Source organism: Molothrus aeneus, chromosome W (genome assembly GCF_037042795.1).
Source record: "Molothrus aeneus isolate 106 chromosome W, BPBGC_Maene_1.0, whole genome shotgun sequence".
NCBI lineage: Eukaryota > Metazoa > Chordata > Aves > Passeriformes > Icteridae > Molothrus > Molothrus aeneus.
Genome location: NC_089679.1, coordinates 10,857,570 through 10,874,200, shown reverse-complemented (window position 1 = coordinate 10,874,200; position 16,631 = coordinate 10,857,570). Strand labels below are relative to the sequence as shown.

Genomic DNA, 16,631 nt, shown 5'->3' with positions numbered 1-16,631 from the left:
TTTAAAAATCTTTCAAAGTCTATTCTCCTGAAACATGTATTATCATTCCCTATTCAAAAGTTTTCTGGTTAAAGAAGGTCATGTGCAGAAGAAGCTCTTCCCAGTAGTTATCCTCACAGGTAACTACCCTTCCCCAAAGAGCACTGACATCTGCTCACATAAAAGCTAAAGAAAGGAGGAGGAAGGGGGACATCTGTTATTTACAACTTTTGCCTTCCAGAGCAACCTATATGTGTGCTGAAGCCCTGCTTCCTGGGAAGTGGACGGACATGCTTGTTGATGGGGAAAAGGGAATAAAATCTTTCAGGTTTTTTTCCTTTGTTTCCATGCACACTCTTTGCTTTTGCTTTAGTAAACTCCCTTTATCTTGACCCACAAGTTTTTAAAATTTTATTTTCTTCCACTGTACTGCTGAGGAGGGGAGTGATAGAGGGGCTTGGTGGGCATCTGGTGTTCAGCCAAGGTCAACCCACCAGAGTCCTTTCTGGCACCTGAACAAGGACACAAGAATGGAGATAACAAGGTATATTTATTAAAGGGTCTTCAGGTACATTTAGGGCAGACAAAGCCCACCTGGGGGCTACACCCTAAAAATAGGTGACAGGTCACTGGTTTTCACACTTTTATAAGTTTGGTCCATTTGCATATTGGGGGTCAATCTTCTAATTACAGCTTTGGGTAATTAAGTAATTTTACCCCAAGTTCCCCCCCCCCCCCAACTCACTTTTATTTACATTTCTCGGGGCCTGAGATAGTAAGGTGTCCTTGATTCCCAAGCCTAGAGAGGAATTGTTTTGTCTGACTAAAATGGGAAAGCAGTAGCTAACACTCTATATGGAGTTTAGAGTTATACACTAAAGAATTATAGGATTATAAATACATGAAAAATAGAAAAGCTAAAATCCTATGGCATCAAAGGGACTGGAGCATCTCTTTTATGAGGAAAGGCTGAGGGAGCTGGGCCTGTTCAGCCTCAAAAAGAGATGACTGAAAGGGGACCTCATCAATGTCTATAAGTATCTGAAGGAGGGGTGTCACCGTTGAGTCAGGAATGGATGAATGAGTGACACATGACACACTCCATGCATTTTCAGAAGGCTAACAATAATTTTATTATGAACCCATTCCTTTTTATACTCTCTTCCAACACAGGTGGACCTGATTGGTCCTTTAATCAACATACCGTCACCATTGGCTGATTAAGAAACCACCCTTTGGTAAACATCTTTCCATAACACATTCCACATGTTCGCACACACCAGGTGCAGAAACTTAAGAATTGTTTTCATTCTTTTCTCTGAGCTTCTCAGAGCTTTTCCCAGAATGATGCCTGGGAAACTATAGGAAACTATCAATTTCTCTTTCTTAGCATTCACAGAAGGGTACCACGAGGATGGAGCCAGGCTCTTCTCAGCGATGCCAAGCAATAGGACAAGAGGCAATGGGAAGAAGTTGATGCACAGAAAGTTCTACCTGAACATGAAAAACTTCTTTACTGTGCAGGTGACCGAGCACAAGAACAGATTGAGCAGAGAGGGTGTGGAGTCTCCCTCACTGGAGATATTCAAGAACCACTGGACACAATCCTGTGCAATGTGCTGTAGGATGTCTCTGCTTGAGCAGGTAGGTTGAACCAGATGGTCCACTGTGGTCCATTCCAACCTGACCCGTTCTGTTATTCTGTGATTCCCTGGTAGTAAGGCACTGGAACAGGTTCCCCAGAGAAGTTGTGGGTGCCCCATCCCTAGAGGTGTTCAAGGCCAAGTTAGATGGGGCTATGAGGAACCTGATCTATTGGGTGCCATCACTGCTCATGGCAGGGGGGTTGGAACTAGATGATCTTTAAGGTCCCTTCCACCCCAAACCATTATATGATTTTAAGATTCTATGAATTCAAACAGGAAGCAGAAATTACCCAGTCCCTGACCTCATAAGAACTTTGACACGTGAAAATATTACAGCTGCCAGCCAGGTGAGTGGATTTCTGCCTGGCCTCTTATGCTGGAATAATGGGACCATCAGTTAGCAGTTGTAAGGTAAGGAAGCCCAATAGCTGGGATCCCTTGCTAGAAATCAGAGAATTGAAAGAGGAATTAGAAAAGAGGCATCAATTTGCAGTCTCTGGAGATGACTACTCTGAATTGTGAGAGCAAGATATTAATTTAAGGAAGATCTTGTGAACTCCCCAGGAAAGTGGACCACTGTAGATGAAGGTATCTAGTACCTGAGAGAATTAGCAGTGCTGGAAGTCATCTCTGGTGATCTAAATTATGATGATGAGGTCTCTAAAGATCCAGAGAATGTCCTGTGCACACAGGCCATGTGGAGGAAGATGATTCAAACTACCCCAGTGTCATATTCTAACAGCTTGACAGCAATGTATTGCCCAGATATGGATACAACAATTGTGGAGGGAGTGTCTTCTTGGCTCCAAATCTTTGAAGAAAATCTTAGTACCTCCACATCTCTATAGGCCAGTACCTCAGCTCTCAGGGACAGCCCAAGAGATCAGTCCTTTCCTGCCCCAGTCAGATGGAAAGGAAGCCCCAGGCATATGTCATGTGGTGCGCTCTGGTTCTTTTTGCGTGACATGGGGGAAGGACAGGAGGAAGTGGGATGGTGAACCCACCTTTAAGCTGGAAGCTCATGTACATGAACTGAGAGGGAAGAGAGCTGTTAAGAAGGGGCCATACAAGAAGGCTGTCAGTGTCAACGACTGAGAGACAAGACTCCACTTAGGGCAAGCAAGAAGTTGTTTATTGTTTCGAAAGCTTGGTTTATATACTCTTACAGCTTTAGATAAAATTTTCCACTGCCAGGCAATAAGCACATTATTAATGTTTCTTAGCAATATTGCTTAACCACAATCTTACACCTGCAGTCTTACACGACTTCCTTAAAACAAAGTACAACATTAATTTTCTTTCCTCCCTCAGATTTCTGTTTGATGTTCCCAGGGCTTTTGGCCCATCAAGGCCAAGATGTCCACATCACCCATTAACTCTGCAGTACTCTCTGCTCCACTTCCCAGCTGCATCCCCATATCTCTCCCTTTCTGTTCAACCATCAAAATTCTTTTCAGGGATTTATCTATTAATCTTTGAATGCATTGCAAAACACATGGCAAGCAAATCATCAAAAGCATTACTATAGCTAAAATATAAATCCCTGTCTTTATCAAGTTTTTAAGTCAGCCAGTAAGCCCACATCCCCCAAGCATCTGCCCAAGCCAGTCCCCATTGCTAACAACCTGTAATTTAATTACACTGTGTTGAAGGGCCTGTATGCTAGCATGGATAGACTGAGAATGATCAGACAGGTTCATGCAGCATAAGCCTTCAAAGTCTTCACAGCCATGTTCATGCACTAAAAGCAAAAAATCTATGGCAGCTCTATTTTGCAATGTTGTATGCCTTACACTATCAATATCTGTTAATAAGCCTGTTAAAGCAGAGCTAGTAGCATTAGTTTGTTTTGCAAGCCAGCAACCAAGCTCATTTAAAGTTTTTTGTGAATGTGCCGTGCCAATAGATGGAATAATTGAGGCAAGTACTCATGCCCCAGTTTCCCATGACTGTACGTTATCGTCACAATCTGGGGTGTATGTATGTGTGCTGCATTTCACCTGTCCTAGCTTATGCAAAGATGTTAAGTTTATCTGTGAGGGGTGAAACACAGTTAGTCACCCAAAAGTGCAAGGGCCTCCTATTGCCTCTCCTGGTATTCCTTTCCAAGCTCTATTTCCACAAATTAAAAATATATTGTCTATTAGTCCGATGGCAACTTCTCCTGGAATAACTTAGTGCAGTAAGGTGTGATTACACCAAGCAGAGGCATTGGCATAAATACCTGTACCTGAAACATCAAAGCCAGGGTTTATTTTTACTTTGTTAACATAGGTCCAGGTCCTATGGGTGTAATTTTAAAAGAAACACACAAAGGACTGTGTGGATCTGAGAATGTCAAGCTCTTCAGACTGTAGGGGGAGAAGGGGAAACTCATTAATTATATCCGTCCCTTGACCACTGTTGTTAGCAAAAAACCATCTAGCCATCTGGCCTTGCTTTTTATGGTACTCCGTATCGCGCCACCACTTTGGTTCAACTCGACCTAGGGTGGTACAATTTCTTTGGGTTGTCAAGTTGAATAAAGTATCCCACTCACTTTCCTGTAAGGGCATGGCAACGAAGCAAGTTTGAAAAGGGTTACTGGGAGAAGTCATAGAAATGCACAAAGTAGATTCATTTAAAGCTGAAGCAAGCATAAGCTGAACATTACCTTCTGGAAGGGCTGGCACCACGACCATTTCCCCTTTGTAGAGACTGAATCCTACAAAAAGGATCAGCCTGAGGAGGCCAATCTTGTTCCCAAAAATACCTATGTGAAGGCAAGCCATAATCCTGTGCACACACAAATTTTGAAAATAATACAATCACCATACGAATAGCAAAAAGGATCATACCGTGGGCAATCCCGGTGCTCTGATGTGCAATACCGCTTTCTCTGACACCTATAACACACAGAGGCCATGCCTGGTGGGAATAATCTCTACAAATAAAGCAAGGTTTAGGGTTATTTTCAAATGTAAGTCCAAGTCTCCTTTCACACTGTTCCCACTGTCTTTTGAGACATGGGGTTAGAAATTAACTTGGGGTAGAAATCAATTTCAGATTTAGATTGAGTGTGCTGTTTTGAATTTTTTAGTCAGTAGCTTGCTCGCATAAATGAAGTGTGTTGTGTTAACATGTTTAGTCTGTTAACTTGCTGTGCTCACAAAAAGCCTGTAGCTCGTAAAACTGTCCCAAACAAGGTGAAAGGAATCTGAACTTCCAAGCTAGAGGGAGATAAGAGGGGCCCCTTAGACCTTGAAACAAGAAACAAAGCAAAACTGAGGCTGCCAAGATACCAAGAAGACTGAAGGACAACCAGAGAGCTCTCTGCACAAGGACTGATAGGAACTAATTGTAATGCAAAGCAGGGCTAGTAAATGAATATGCATGAACCTTTTGTGAAGATGAATGCATATGCAACAGGTTAGGGGACAAAGGGAAGTCGACTCTTGGGGAGTTTGCATGCTCATTGATTGTGCAAGTGCCCAGCACTGAATAAAGATACATATCTACTTCAAAACTTTTATGAGTTGTTGTCATGGTTTAACACTGGCACAATGCCAGTGCCCCCATGAAGATACCTTCTCCCTGGTTTCTGCTGTGAGATGTGACCAGGAATAAGCAAAGCAGGCTCCTACTTAGGGAAAAAAGAACCAGAACTTTATTAACTACTCTACAACTACAGATAAAAAGGAACACACACACAGGGAAAATGAAAACCTCACAAATGCATTTCCTCCTCCCCCCACCAAATTTCCAACCCATTTCCTGTCAAACCACCACATTTGTGAAGTTTTTTCTGCAAATCATTTTTCTGGCAAGCCACGCAGGAGATCGTCTCTGTCCCCTGGAGAGGCAGAGTGGGGAGGCAGACTTCCTTGGTGCACCCTGGGGGACTTTTCTTGGAGGGGCTCCGCATCCCGGCTCACCCCCCCTGTGGAGACAGACAATGGCCTGGTAGTATGCAAAGATAAACAGTATGTATCAAGCTTAGAAAGAGGCCTTGGCCAAAAGGGCTGCTGGTAAACCGCTCAGAGATGTCTGGCGCACAGTTCAGTCCCTGTGTGACTAAAGGTTTGGAGCTTGCAAGCAGCTGCCGGCCGGCCGAGCTTAGCCGGTGGCAGGGGGAAGGGTCCACTTGCTGATAGAATGGCTAGTGAAGGAATTCACTGATCGATTGTGCGACTTCTAGAGGCTCTGGGGGTGAGTCGAGTGAATCTGGAACATTAGTGCTGCTATTATACTTGCTGTTATTGTGTGCTTGTGGTGTCTGGACACTGTAGTTAATGGTAATTGGTTTTTGTGATTGTGTGACTGAGTGGCTTTGTGGACTCGGTTATGTGAAAAAGGGAGTGAGCAAGTGAGCGTACACGGGGGGGGGGGGGGGGGGGGGGGGGGCTCTACCCGCGACTGAGGCAGCCGAGTGAAGCCCAAAACAACAAGTAGGGTGTGCCGGCTGGGAAGCTGTCGGGGTAGATACCATTCCGCGGGGAAGCAGCTGGGAAGAAGCAGAGCAAGCGGAGAAATGTAGGTGAGGACACATAGCATGTTTAAATGTGTTTGTGTAGATTGTGCATGTTTTAACCATAGCTAGACGAACTGAAGAGATTCCACTGCCTCAGTGGTTCGGACTTGACCCCTGGGAGTTTGTGAATCCAGTAAATCACTAGATAGATAGAGGGGATGAACAAGTTTATTTAGAGGGGCTTTACCAGACTTCAACTAGTAATGTAGTTTCTCTAGATTGGGAACAACTCACTGTAGGGAATTTAGAAATTCATGAAGAGGTAAATGGAATAGCCTGCATTTGTGGGCAATTCTTAGAAGCCTTGGGCACCTTGAGAGGCTAGCACTCTGCATAGGTACTATTGCAGTGCAGAATTTGTGAGAGGTGTTGGTATTGCTGTTCCAGTAGGCGGCGGGGCATATGCTCTGAGTGTGGACAGAGGTTTCCTAATTGAGCCAATTTTGAACCTCAGATTTTAAAGCTTGTGTGTAGAAAATCACATCTGGTACCCGTAACCTGGGGTTGCATGTGGGAGGAAGATTGGGAAAAGACTGTGAGGCTTTGTAAAGAGAGGTTTGGGTGGAAGCGAGATAGGATAAGGAGATAATGGGAACTAACCAGAGCAAAAAAGTTCCCTGAGCTAGACCTTTGGGGTGTATGTTGGCCCACTGGAAGGAAGTCGCCAGTAGGGGTAGATCGGAGAACAAGAAAGATTTAATCCAATACTGCATGCGGTGGTGGCCATTATACAAGCTAGAAGATGGAGCAAAGAGGCCACCTACCAGAACTTTAGATTATAACACCTTGTTGCAGTTAATGCTGTTTTTAAGACAAGAAGGGAAGTAGGATGAAGTCTCTTATACCGATATGTTTTTCGCCTTATGAAATCATCCAGAGTGGCAGAGGGACTGTGGGCTCAGAGCTCCCTCAGACCCACTGGTGTTAGCCCATTTAGAAGGAAAACAAAGCAAAGAGAGGGCAAATTAAGCGATGTTGCTCAGTATGCAGTATAGGACAATGATGTACCAAATCAGATAAGGTTTACCATGCTGCAGTTCAAGAACAAGAAACAATAGATTTACTGAAAGCTCCTCCTAGGAGATGGGAGGATGAAGATCAGGTAGACTTTCCTAAAAAACAAGAGGATGCAAGCTTGGAAGGCACATCTGCTCAAACCCACTCCCCTCCTGGCAGTCCGGTTTTGACCAGAACCAGGAGGCAAGCAGTGTTACAGGCCCCTCTGTGAGAGGCAGTGAGACCAGAAGGAGGGAGACTAATGATTAAAGTACCATTCTCCACCCTTAATCTAGAGGCATGGGAAAAGATGACTAAAACTTATCACAGTGATCCGATACTTACTGCCAAGTGTTTACGATATGTTATCAAACAACACAACCCAGATTGGGGAGACATCCAGTTATTACTGGATGCTTTCACTGAAACAAAAAAGCAGCTGATCTTTAAAACAACAGGGACTTTGGCAGAGGATCACTGTAAAAGCCAGCGATTAGATGTAAGAGAATTTTTCCCTCTCCAAGACCCAAAATGGGATCCAAATATGTTGTAGTGTGTTTTCTTTATTTGGCATGTTCACTGTTTAATTTGTGGTTTTGCAACCCCTCTGTATTGTCCTCCCCATTATTTAGTTTAGTTAAGTGTCGATTTTTCTGTTTGTTACCTAGCTACTCCCTGCCAAGTTTCAACCCCCCCTTCCCAGTTGTTAACCCTTCCTGTCCCTACCTTTCCCCAAGAACCTTCCTTACTCCTCCTTCCATTAAATGTCAATCCCTCCCTGAACCTGCCCTTCCCTTTAGAAACTTCCCTGTCAGTTTTGTATCCTTCGAAACCCTATTAGTTTACTTAAGCTGTTCTCCTCCCTTGAAATCGTTCATTGGTTTACACATTGTATTCCCCGCCTTGTGTTCCACCCGCAATTCCCCCGATTAGTTAAAGATTGTATCCTCCTCTGACACCTCCCCCTGTTTATAAGCAATTGTCTGCCCTCAGTTCAGAGTCCTGGGATCCTGGACTCGGGGAGTTTTACCATCGAATAAAGTTACCCCAGTTCCACCCCAGGGCCCGTGCTGCTGCCTTTTGTTCCTGCACCGAACCTCTACTGGTGGCTGGGATTCTGCGGAGCTTGAACGGGGGCTCTGTCGTGCCCCTGTTACCACCTAGCTGGGACTTGGCACACCGTGACACAAATATATTGATAGAATTAAAGAAATTAGCATATTATCAAGATTAGATAGCAACGAGAGTGGAGAGGGCTATTACGAAGACCATAAATTGGTCTGCCTTATATTCTCTTAAGCAGGGGCCTTTCGAGACTCCGTCCGAGTTTCTAGAGCATTTAAGGGATGCTATGCGTCACCATACATCATTAGACCTGGGGTCTGAGATAGGAATGAATCAGCTAGGTAATTCATTTTTGGGACAATCTACTAGAGATATCAGGCATAAACTTCAGAAAATCCCTCGGCCAGAAGGGAGAAACCTTGAGGCCTTGCTAGAAGAAGCATAAAGAGTATTTAGTAACTGGGAGGAAGGATGCAAAAAGGGAATGAAAAAGCTAGTAGCAGTGGTACAAGAAGAAAAGCAAGAGAAATGCAAGCAGGGACCACCCAGACAAGCTCCACCTCAGGCAGAGATCAGTGTGCAATTTACAGGAAGACCAGTCACTAGACAAACTAATGCCCAGAGTGGAGACAAGGTGACCGTCAGGAGAAAGGGATAGTAGTTGCTCATGTGCAAGATGACTGAAGAGGACCGGGGGACTACACCCAGGCAGATCCACTAGTTATAACAATGAGACTGGAGGAAGAAGGTGAAATTTTTGGTTGTCATGAGAGCAACATATTCAGTTTTAAATAAAGCTTTAGTGCCTATAAAGAATTATTATGTTGTAGTGCAGGGAACAACTGGACAATCTAAATAGGCATATTTTTGCAAACCTCTAAAATATAGACTAGGGAAACAGTAGAGCATCCACAAGTTTTTATACCTGCCCAATTCGCCAAAGGTATTTTTAGGGAGAGATTTATTGGAACAGTTGCAAGCAACCATCACATTCAAGAATGGGGAAGTTACTCTAGAAGTAAATGATCAAAAGTACATAAAGGTGTTAAGTTTAATACTAACAACTATTAAACCCGAAGAAGAAATTAGTGGAGAGATATTGACCCAACTGTCTCCTGGAGTATGGGCCTCCAATGTACCAGGGAAGATGAAAAATACCACTCCCATAGTGATCAAACTTAAAGAAGGGAAACCACCAGTTAAGATCAAACAGTAACCCCTGAAAAAGGAAAGCAGGGAAAGGATCAGCCCAATATTTGAGAACTTTTTGCAGTTAAAATTGCAAAAGGAATGCCAATCTGATTTCAATACTCCCATTTTACCTGTTCGAAAGCCTGATGAGTCATATAGAATAGTACAAGATTTAAGGACTGTCAACAAAATAACAGAGGACTTATATCCTATGATGGCAAATCCATAGACTTTGCTAACCTGCTTAACACCTGAGCTAACTTAGTTTACCATTTTAGATTTGAAAGATGCCTTCTTTTGCCTCTCCATCCACAAAGCCAGCCAGAAAATCATTGCATTTGAATGGGAAAGCCCTAAAAGTGGGCACAAAACTCAGCTCACATGGACCATATTGCCTCAAGGTTTTAAAAGCTCTCCCACTCTGTTTGGAGAACAAGTTGCAAAAGACCTAGAGTCCAGGGAAGCTCCACTGGAAGAAGGAAGGCTATTGCAGTATGTGGATGATCTTCTAATAGCCACTCAGACAAGGGAAGCGTGTGTGGCCTGGATGGATGGTAAGCCTTTTAAACTTCCTAGGACTCCAAGGATACAGAGTATCAAAGAAAAAGGCAAAGATAGTGAAACAGAAGGTAATCTACCTGGGATACAAGGTTAGTGCTGGACAATGGACTTTAGGACAAGCTCCAAAGGAAGCAATATGCCAAACCCTGAAACCTCAGACAATAAAGGAACTCTGAGTCTTTCTAGGGATGACAGGGTGGTGCCAGCTATGGATTTATAACTATGGGCTGCTTGTAAAACCCCTATATGCTCTTATTGCTAATGGAGATAGAGCTCACCAGTGGAAAAAGGAAGCCACGTGGGCCTTTCACCAGCTAAAGAGTGCCTTCATGTCAGCTCAGGCTTTGGAACTTCCAGATGTGAGTAAACCATTCTTTCTATTTTCCCATGAGAAACAAGGGATTACCTTGGGAATATTGGCCCAAGACATGGGTCCAGTTGCTTACTTTTCCAAGCAGCTGGTAGGTGAGGCCACCAGGGGAGGGACTATGTTAGATCTGTTATTTGTAAATAGAGATGGGCAGATGGGAAATGTGGTGGAGGCTGCTTAGGGCACAGTGACCATGAAATTATAATATTCTTGATATTTGGTGAAATCAGGATGAACATTAATTAGACTTTTACATTGGACTTCTGGAGGGCACAATTTGGCCTATTCAGGAGACTTATTCAGACCAGCCCTTAAAAACAAAGGAGTTCTGGAAGGGTGGGTGTGCTTCAAAACGGAGATCTTGAGGGCACAGGAACAGACTGTCCCTGTGTGCTGAAAGACAAGTCGACAAGGCAAACGTCCAGCCTGGATGGGCAAGGAGGTTTTAGAGGAACTTAGGAATAAAAAAAGGATGTATTATCATTGGAAGGAGGGTCAGGTCTCTCAGGAAGTATTAAAGGGGGCTGCTAGAGCATGCAGGAAAAAAATTAGGGAGGCCAAAGCTCAGTTCAAGCTTAAAATGGCAACTTTTGTAAAGGATAATAAAAAATGCTTTAATAAATATATTAATGGTAAAAGGAAAAGTAAGACTAACCTTTGTTTTTTATTAGATGCAGAAGGGATCTTAGTAACTGCAGATGAGGAGAAGGCAGAACTGCTTAACGCCCTCTTTGCCTCAGTTTTCAGTGGGAAGACTTGCCTTCAGGATAACAGTCCTCTTGGGTTGGTCAATGGTATCAGGGAGCAGAATGGTCCCCCCGTTGTCCAAGAGGAGGTAGTCAGAGAAATGCTGAGATGCACAGATATTCATAAATCGATGGGACCAGATGGGATCCATCCCAGGGTGATGAGGGAGCTGGCAGGTGAGCTTGCGAAGCCACTCTCCATCATTTACCAGCAGTCCTGGCTCACTGGTGAGGTTCCAGATGACTGGAAGCTGGACAATATGATGCCCATTCATAAAAAGGATAGGAAGGAGGATCCTGTTAATTACAGGTCAGTTAGCCTGACCTCAGTACCTGGTAAGGTTATGGAACAGTTTATATTGAGTGTCATCACACAGAACTTAGAGGATGGCCAGCTTGTCAGACCCAGACAGCATGGGTTTAGGAGGGGTAGGTCATGTCTGACCAATCTGATCTCCTTCTATGACCATGTGACCCACCTTGTGGATGCAGGAAAGGCTGTGGATGTTGTCTATTTGGACTTCAGCAAGGCCTTTGACACTGTCTCCCACAGCATACTCATGGAAAAGCTGGCAGCCCACCACTTGGACAGGAACACTCTTTATTGGGTTAAGAACTGGCTGGATGGCCGGGCCCAGAGAGTGGTGGCGAATGGTGCTGCATCTGGCTGGCGGCCAGTCACCAGTGGTGTCCCTCAGGGGTCTGTGCTGGGGCCAGTTCTGTTCAATATTTTTATTGATGACATGGATGAGGGGACTGATTCTTTCATTAATAAGTTTGTGGATGACACTAAGCTGGGATTGTGTGTCGATCTGTTGGAGGGTAGGAGGGCTCTGCAGAGAGACTTGGAATGGTTGAATGAATGGGCAGAGTCTAACAGGATGAAGTTTAATAAATCCAAGTGCCGAGTCCTGCATTTTGGCCACAAAAACCCCCTGCAACATTACAATCTGGGGACAGTGTGGCTGGACAGTATTCAGGCGGAAAGGGACCTGGGGGTACTGGTCAACAGCCAGTTGAATATGAGCCAGCAGTTTGCCCTGGTGACCAAGAAGGCCAATGGCATCCTGACCTGCATTAGGAATTGTGTGGCCAGCAGGAGCAGGGAGGTAATTCTTCCCCTGTACTCGGCGCTGGTGAGACCGCATCTTGAGTATTGTGTCCAGTTCTGGGCCCATCAGTTTAGGAAGGATGCTGAGAAGCTTGAGCGTGTCCAGAGGAGGGCAACAAGGTTGGTGAGGGGCTTGGAACACAAGCCCTGTGAGGAATGACTGAGGGAGCTGGGGTTGTTTAGCCTGGAGAAAAGGAGACTCAGAGGTGACCTAATCACTCTCTACAACTTCCTGAAAGGTGGTTGTAGTCAGGTGGGGGTTGGTCCTTTTCTCGAGGCAGCAACTGACAGAATCAGAGGACACAGTCTCAAGCTGCGTCAAGGGGAATATAGGTTGGATATTCAGAAAAAGTTTTTTACAGAAAGGGTGATAAAGTTCTGTCACTGTTGCACCTAGAATGACACAAGAACAGGCAAGAGGCAGTATGGTAGAAAGAGCAAAAGAAGGCTTTATTCAAGAGAACCGCACGGTTTATATAGAGTGATACGATACATTCTATTTGATTGGCTAAGTAACAAAAACACCTTTCTCATAGACTGTCCTTGAGAAGAACAGAAAAACAAAGTAGAAAAACACCACCTGCAGATTGTTTATACTTACAGATTATCACATTCTTACAACTCCCTGAAAATTCTCACAAGCCACTGTGAGAAATGCTTGCCGTTTCTCTCTCTCTGTCCCATGGCATCCACAAAGTTTTGGAATAGTCTGCCCAGGGGGGTGGTGGAGTCACTATCCCTGGATGTGTTTAAGAAAAGAATGGATGTGGCACTCAGTGCCATGGTTTAGTTGAGGTGTTAGGGCATGGGTTGGACTTGATGATGTTGAAGGTCTCTTCCAACCTAGTCATTCTGTGAATTCTGTAAACTAGATGCAACAGCCAAAGGATGGCCAGGTTGTCTCAGAGCTGGAGCAGCAGTTGTGGTAAATATCCAAGAAGCACGCAAATTTACTCTGGGCCAGAAAATGACTGTGCTAGTGTCACATACAGTGTCTACAGTACTGGAAGTAAAGGGCAGGTATTGGCTTTCACCAGAAAGGTTTTTAAAATACCATGCCATCATGTTGGAACAAGTTTATGTTGAGATAGTGGTTACTAATATTATCAATCCAACTTCTTTTCTCAGTGGAAACCAGGGTGAGGCAGTACGCCATGACTGCTTGGAGACTATTGAAGCTACTTACTCCAGCCGCCTAGACTTAAAGGACACTCCTTTGGATGATGCAGAGACCTGGTTTACTAATGGAAGCAGCTATGTTGTCTGTGGAAAACAACTTGCTGGGTATGCAGTCACTACCTGCAGAGAGGTAATAGAATCTGGACCCTTGCCAACAGGGACCTCTGCCCAAAAGGCTAAGATAATTGCCCTAACTCATGCCCTAGAAATGGCGGAAGGGAAGAAAATAAACATATACACAGACTCGAGGTATGCATTTGGGGTTGTGCATGCACATGGAGCCATTTGGAAAGATAGAGGTCTGCTGACCTTGCAAAGGAAAAACTTTAAACACGCACAAGAGATAATCCAACTATTGGAAGCAGTTCAGCTGCCTGAGAAGGTAGCAATTATGCGCATTAAGGCATACCAGAACGTGAGCTCAGAATTGGAGGAAGGAAATGAACTGGCAGACAGAGAGGCTGTAAGAGACGGTCCGAAGTTTCCTTTGTTTGCCTCACGATCGTCGCAAGGGCAGAGACTAAGACCCTGAAGAACCTGACTGGAGTTCTGGCCTGGTTGAGGTGGATGCTTGCCAAGTGATTGTTTGCAGTTGTGCTTGCTGTACCACCACGATACACTGCTTCGAGCAGGGACTGGCAATTAGCGGCTTGCTCTATATGCTTACACCTGCTTCATGATTCCCACTCATCACATAGCCCATGAATTTCCACACCTCTTGGCCAGATGCCACTCACTTTAACTTTGGTGATCCTCCATGGAAGATCCCTCATCTGCCTCATGACTGCCATCAAGGATGGAGATTGAAGCCCTCTCCTGTGACGGTGTTCACAGGGGTTTTCAGGTGAGGGAAGAGACGAGAATGTTGACTCCATATTCAGAAGGCTTGATTTATTATTTTATGATATATATTACATTAAAACTATACTAAAAAGAATAGAAGGAAAAGTTTTGTCTCAGAAGGCTAGCTAAGCTAGGAATAGAAAGGAATGAATAATAAAGGTTTGTGTCTCGGACAGAGAGTCCAAGCTAACTGGGCTGGGATTAGCCATTAATTATAAACATCCAAGATGGGCCAATCACAGATGGACCTGTTGCATTCCACAGCAGCAGATAACCATTGTTTACATTTTGTTCCTGAAGCCTCTCAGCTTCTCAGGAAGAAAAAATCCTAAGAAAGGATTTTAAATGAAAAGATGTCTGCGACACCCTCTCAAGGACTGAGACTGAGACCCTTAAAATTCTAACACAGGGGTGTGACTGTGTTCACAGGGGTTCTTGGATGAGGGAAGAGACGAGAATGTTGACTCCATGTTCAGAAGGCTTGATTTATTATTTTATGATATATATATATTACATTATAACTATACTAAAAAGAAATAGGAAAGGAAAAGGTTTCCTCAGCAGGCTAGCTAAGAATAGAATAGAAAAGAATGATAACAAAGGCAGCTCTCTCGGACTCTGTCCGAGATAGCTCAGTCCTTGATTGGCCATTAATTATGCACATCCAAGATGGGCAAATCACAGGTGGACCTGTTGCATTCCACAGCAGCAGATAACCATTGTTTACATTCTGTCTCTGAGGCCTCTTCGCTTCTCAGAAGGAAAAATCCTAAAGAAAGGATTTTTAGTGAAAAGATGTCTGCGACACAGGGGCGCTGGCCTGACTGAAGAGGGATGTCTGCCAAAAATTGCCTGCAGGTGTGTTCTCTGGATGAAGACTGGTTTCCCATGGGAACCAGTTCTGAAAAAATGGGCTCTACTCACTGCTGGGACTGGTTTGTCTTGTTCGGAACTGGACTGTCTGTACTTGTTCTCAATGGACTTATTCTCCACTGTCCTGTATCTGTTCCATCGACATAAGACTATAAAAGACCCCTGAGTTAACCAAAGACTTTGAGATTTTCCCCGACGTGACAAGATGGATCTATTGGCCGGACCACGAGGATTTCGTCTCTCCATTGGTAGCTATTCCCCTCCCCTCTTTCTTCCTCTCTCTCTCTCTATCCTTTATCTCCTTTCTAATCCTTCTATTGCATTTGCTGTGGACACTCAATAAAAGGTACATTTGTTTGGATTAATACTGAAATTCCCCCGCTGTGTGTTTTTTGCACTCTGAAATCAGTTAACAAACCATCACGACCCCTGTTTGTACTAGCGGATCATGAGAGAGGCAAAAGAAGCAGTAAAAGGTTGGATTCCCACTGAGGGAGCCCTAATTCCAGATGGAAAAATTTTCCTTGAATGTAAGCCTGAATATAATAACAAAGACAGAAAGTTAATTGAAGATCAAAAAGAGATATATGATCAAAAGGGGTGGGCTACTCTTAACAAGAAGCTAGTTATTCCTTCTCATTTGTTGTGGTCATTGGTGAGGGAGGAACACCAGAAAAACCACTGAGGAATTGATGCCCTGAACACTTATTTAACTGAAAGAATTGTTGCCAGGAATTTATATGCCACAATCACCTAGGTCACCCAGTAGTGTGACTTTTGCCTCAAGACTAACCCTAAGAATATCCCCAAACCAAAACTGAGCCAAATTGGGAGGGGCCATGGACCTAGGCAGCAGTGGCAAATTGACTTTACAGAACTCCCAAGAAAAGGGGGGTATCGCTATTTATTGGTATTGACAGATACATTTTCTAGGTGGGCAGAAGCCTTTCCCACTAGGACTGCCAAAGTTCAGGAGGTAACCAAGGTGCTATTGCAAGAAATAATACCATGCTTTGGAGTTCCAGATGCAATATCTTCAGACAAAGGATCACATTTTATTTCTAAAATAGTGCAGCAGATTAGCAGCCACCTAGGCATAGATTGGGAACTTCATACCCCATACTACCTCCAATCAAGTGACCAGGTGGAGAAAACAAATCATTTGATTAAGCAGCAGATTGTAAGGCTGGGGCAGGAAGCAAATTTACCCTGGCCCGAAGCTTTTTCACTGGCACTGTTGTGGATTCAGATGAAACCTAGAGCCAAAGAGAGGTTGAGTCCCTTTGAAATGCTTTATGGGAGACCATATGGAATGCAAAAGAGAATGTCAATGTCCACCCACATCAGAGAGGTGACATTGGCCACATACATAGTGGCTTTAAGTAAACAGGTCAGGGAAATTGAAAAAGGTGGCTAGAACTCGGAGCATGGTGCTAGATAGACCAGTACATAACATACAGACTAGAGATTATGTATATGTTAAGTCTCTTACATAAAAGATTTTAGAGCCACAGTAGGAAGGGCCATTCCAGGTGCTTCTTACTACTTTCACTGCGATTAA

The 16,631-nt window shown here is 44.1% G+C and overlaps 1 long non-coding RNA gene across 1 annotated transcript; it reads left to right on the top strand.

Moving 5' to 3' along the window:
* Positions 1 to 6,040: 6,040 nt before the first annotated feature.
* LOC136568545 (uncharacterized) lies at positions 6,041 to 15,443 on the top strand. The gene is made up of 2 exons (XR_010785246.1): positions 6,041 to 6,141; positions 13,304 to 15,443. It is a non-coding gene; the product is annotated as an uncharacterized lncRNA (long non-coding RNA).
* Positions 15,444 to 16,631: the final 1,188 nt, after the last annotated feature.